General features: G+C 51.8%; 1 long non-coding RNA gene across 1 annotated transcript; it reads right to left on the bottom strand.

Moving 5' to 3' along the window:
- Nucleotides 1-2,184: 2,184 nt before the first annotated feature.
- LOC135183318 (uncharacterized) lies at nucleotides 2,185-3,109 on the bottom strand. The gene is made up of 2 exons (XR_010305511.1): nucleotides 2,928-3,109; nucleotides 2,185-2,565 (listed from the first exon to the last, which is right to left on the bottom strand). It is a non-coding gene; the product is annotated as an uncharacterized LOC135183318 (long non-coding RNA).
- Nucleotides 3,110-3,825: the final 716 nt, after the last annotated feature.

Below are 3,825 nucleotides of genomic sequence, written 5' to 3'. Positions count from 1 at the left end.
CTAGAGCAGAGGACATGGGGAGAATCACCTCCCTTGTCCTGCTGTCTAGTGTGGCTGTGTCTGTCCCTTCAAAATCGTTTTCAGTCTTCCTGACATCTCACAGACCATTTGTGGCCCACATAGGCTGAGAAACACTGAATGAGTGATGATGTGGAGTTGGTTCCCAACCCTTCTCTCAGGTTCTCTGAAACACACAAGAAGAAGCAGTCATTGTCCTGATAAAAAGCACTGCCTTGAGCAGACAGGCATGGGAGAGGCAAGACAAAGATACCCCAACCACCCTGCTGGGTTGCAGGCCTGTGCCTCATCTCCAGCCCAGGGATCTGGCCCTCCCAGTGATGCTGTCTGAGCAGCCCAGATGAAGACATCAGGGGATCTCACTTGCAGTTGTGCTGTGACACAGGACAGGGAGGTTGGCAAAGGGCAGGCAGGTAAGAGAGGCACAGCTGAGTCTGTGGCGGGAGGGAGTGGAGGGGGAGGAGAGAGCTTTTCCAGCCCCACCACACTCCAGCAATCAAAGTCCAGCCTCTGTAATTAATACTATTTAGCCCAGGTTAGCGGCAGAGGAAAATGTCTCTTGTCAGCCTGGCTTTGCCCAGTGGCCCTGATTTAGCAACATGAAAGCATTTTTTCTGATTAACTGTTCACTGAAGGAGATAAAAGGGATGACCATGAAATGTTTTCTTTAATGTGATGAATGTAAAAGGACTGGTAGAGCTGGGAAGGGTGAGAGGACAGAAGAGAGAGTGCTCAAACGGCAGATGGGGCTGGTGTGGGAAAGGGGTGTAGGACAGAACTGAGGGGCTGGGGCTGGCATGGAAGCTCTGGGGCTGGGCTGGCGGAGGCCATGGGGCAGGAATGAGTGGGCATCCAGGACAAAGGAATTGAAGCCTTTCTGAAAAGAGCAATTGTGCAAGCAGCTGCAATTGTTACAGATGTGTGTGTGTGTATGAAATAAAACCCAAGCTTTTGTGCAAGTTGCAGTCTGAATGCTAATTTTCAATGCTCATCTCTAATACTAAGCTAAAAAAAGTCGGTAGCTAGGAAACAAAGTGAAGTAGTAAAGCTCTGTTCTAACACGAGGTGGTTAGGATGTTTTGGGGAATGGAGATGCCGCCTCTACTCTGTAAAATCATACCAGGAGGGTGAAAAACTAGATTTAAAAGCTAAGTACAGTTTCCTACCCGCCTGTAAAAGACATTTTGCTGGCATGTAGTCCAAACTGTCTTCAATGACTTCCAATGTGCTTTTAATTATGCATTCTTGATAGCTTGAATTTTAAACTTTTCTCAAGCTGGACAATGAATCTGTTTGAGCCTCAAGGAGCAATTGGGGAAGTTAATGGGTTCTGGCAAGAATGAAAAAATAGTGATTTATAAAAGAGAGGGAGAAAAATCCAATGAGCATCCCCAGTCAGGTTAGTTTTTTGCTGTTGTTTGCAGAAAAGTTTTTGCCCTGATGTTTTTTAGGTACTCCAGGAAAGAAAGGGAGAGTGTCTAAACCAAAATGGTTTCAGCTGTGAGTATCCTGTTGAAAGGTGACTGGGCACAGGGTAGAGGAGAAAAGTCCTTACAGATAAGTACCAAGTCACAGAAACAGACGTGTCCTGTAGAAACTGATGGTGCCAAGGGAGATGCAGCTTTACAGGTAGGCAAGCAAGCAACCGTGTTATCATGCCAGCATGTGCAGTGAGAAGCCCAGACGTGCACAGAAGCACTGGCAGCGTTGGGCACCATGCTGCCTGGTCTGTAAGCAGGTCTGATGTCTGCTCACCAGACCCAGGTCCCGAGAAAGCAATGGAAATGATGGAGAGGAGGTGAAGCCTGAATGAAGGCAAGAGGAGTGAAAACTAACTGATCTGAAAAAGCACTGCAAACGTGGGTTATAAAACAGTGACTGGGAAGCCTCTTTTTTACTGTGAGGCAATGATAACAGAGGGCAGATGCTAACACTGAAACGGTGACATTTGAGGGCTCTTCAATCTAGCACAGAGAGGTGTAACACGCAGCAGGGACTGTAATTCCAAGCCAACCAAATGTAAATACAAGATGAGGCTCATTGCTCGGGGGGTGCTGGCACACAGTGAAACAGGGGGGAGGGGTCTGCGGCTCTCCACCTCTTTGCGGCCAGACGAGCGGGTTTTCTGGGAGATAAGCCTGGGCTCAAGCGCAGCAGTGGCCGCGCTCGGTGGCCGCGCTCGGTGGCCGCTGTGCCTGGCAGAGCGCGGCTCCAGCTGCCGTTTGCCGCCTCTGCTGAGCGAAGCGAACGCCGCTCAGCCGCACCGCAGGCACTGTCCCGGGGCAGCGGGCGGAGCGGCCGCTCCCAAAGCGGCTGCGGGTTCTGCGTGGCTAAGGGCAGAGTATATCCTTTCACTACCCACTGTGAAATAGGCTTAGTCTGCGCTGGAGCAGCTGCAGGCAGTGGTCTCTGAGCGGAGGCCTGGGGCCAGGAGAAGCCATCGCGCTGTCTGCAGGGACGCGCCTGCTGCTTACACACGTCCACCTGGAGCCACCCTCTGTGAGATCCGTCCTGGGTGCTGCCTCCTGTCCTTGGCAGCTTCACGTTCTGTGAAAACAAAACGCTTGAGTCTCCACACTCCGCAAATGCTAAGAGCACCTCAAGTTGGGGCTGCTCAGAGCCCCATGTCTGACCCCTGGGCAGCCTTTCCTCCAGGCTCTGTGGCCCTTTCAGCACAAGCCTCTGCCTTGCTATCCTCTCTTCTCCCTGACCAGAAGTGTTCCCAAAGGTTGTCAGTAGTGTCAGTGCATGTTTCCCTCTATGGTCCTTTTTGGGATCCCCTCTGTTGTGTGTTCCCGAGGGCAGAGGCCTCCCTGTGCTCCCCCTGTCTATAACATGCTGCCTGTTCCCATTTCATCTCTGTGAAATGCCCTAAGCTCAGTTACTGCGCCGTGACCCACGCTGCTAACCTGCAGCCAGCTGCCCAGGCTGCCAGCGCCGTCACCAACGCGTGGCCGAAAGCCCTTCCTTGCCTCTGGCCGGCAGCGTGCACGGCAGGCAGGAGAAGCACCTGCGGGCGGTGGTGAAGTGGCCGTGCTTTCCCAGAAAGCAGCAACTCCGGCAGCCTGCCGCTCAGCCTTGTAAAGAGGTTTCGTTTAAAAGCGAGCAAACGATCCGGTGAAAGTCGCCCAGCAGCAGCTGCTGTCTCTGTGCTAAGCCCAGCCCTGCAGCCCATCATTCGCAGCTGTCTGTGTATTCTATCTATTACTTATAGCTGGTCAGAGCTCTCCATCCCACTCTGTGTTTCCTACTTGCTCTACCTTCCTAATTAATGTATTTGCTCTGAGTATTTTAATAAAACGAGCAAACAAAAATCGTCTGAAATAGCCTGTAGCCAGGGTGCTGCAGATGTGAGCTGTTTGCAAGGGCACAAGCCAGCCAGGGAGTGTGCCATGATGGGGGTTGGAGAAATGATGAGATGGGAAAGGAGATGGCATGCGTAATAAGTGAGGGACAGAACTCAGGAATCACAAGGCAGGGTTTCTCCTTGTGGCATGAACTGCAGTATTTTCACTGGCTTTGCCTGAACTACCATCCATGTAATGTCAGCTTGAGAGGTTGTCCCAGGTCCCAGTTAAGGCAGCTCTATCCTGGATGTGGGAGGTTGGCCCCCGGCTGGGTAGGGAGAGACAGGCACGGGAAAGCTGGCACTGTGCCATTCGAAGGGGAAGCTTTATAATGAAGAGACTGGTCATGCTTTTGGAGGAGCTTGGCTGGGGTGCAGATACTGCAGTTGATTGCAGGCTGTCAGCCATGACTGCCTGGTGAAGGTAGACTGTGACTTTGCAGTTGAAACCATGATGAAAC

Source organism: Pogoniulus pusillus, chromosome 18 (genome assembly GCF_015220805.1).
Source record: "Pogoniulus pusillus isolate bPogPus1 chromosome 18, bPogPus1.pri, whole genome shotgun sequence".
NCBI classification, from domain to species: Eukaryota; Metazoa; Chordata; class Aves; order Piciformes; family Lybiidae; genus Pogoniulus; species Pogoniulus pusillus.
This window is presented reverse-complemented; position numbering and strand designations above follow the sequence as displayed.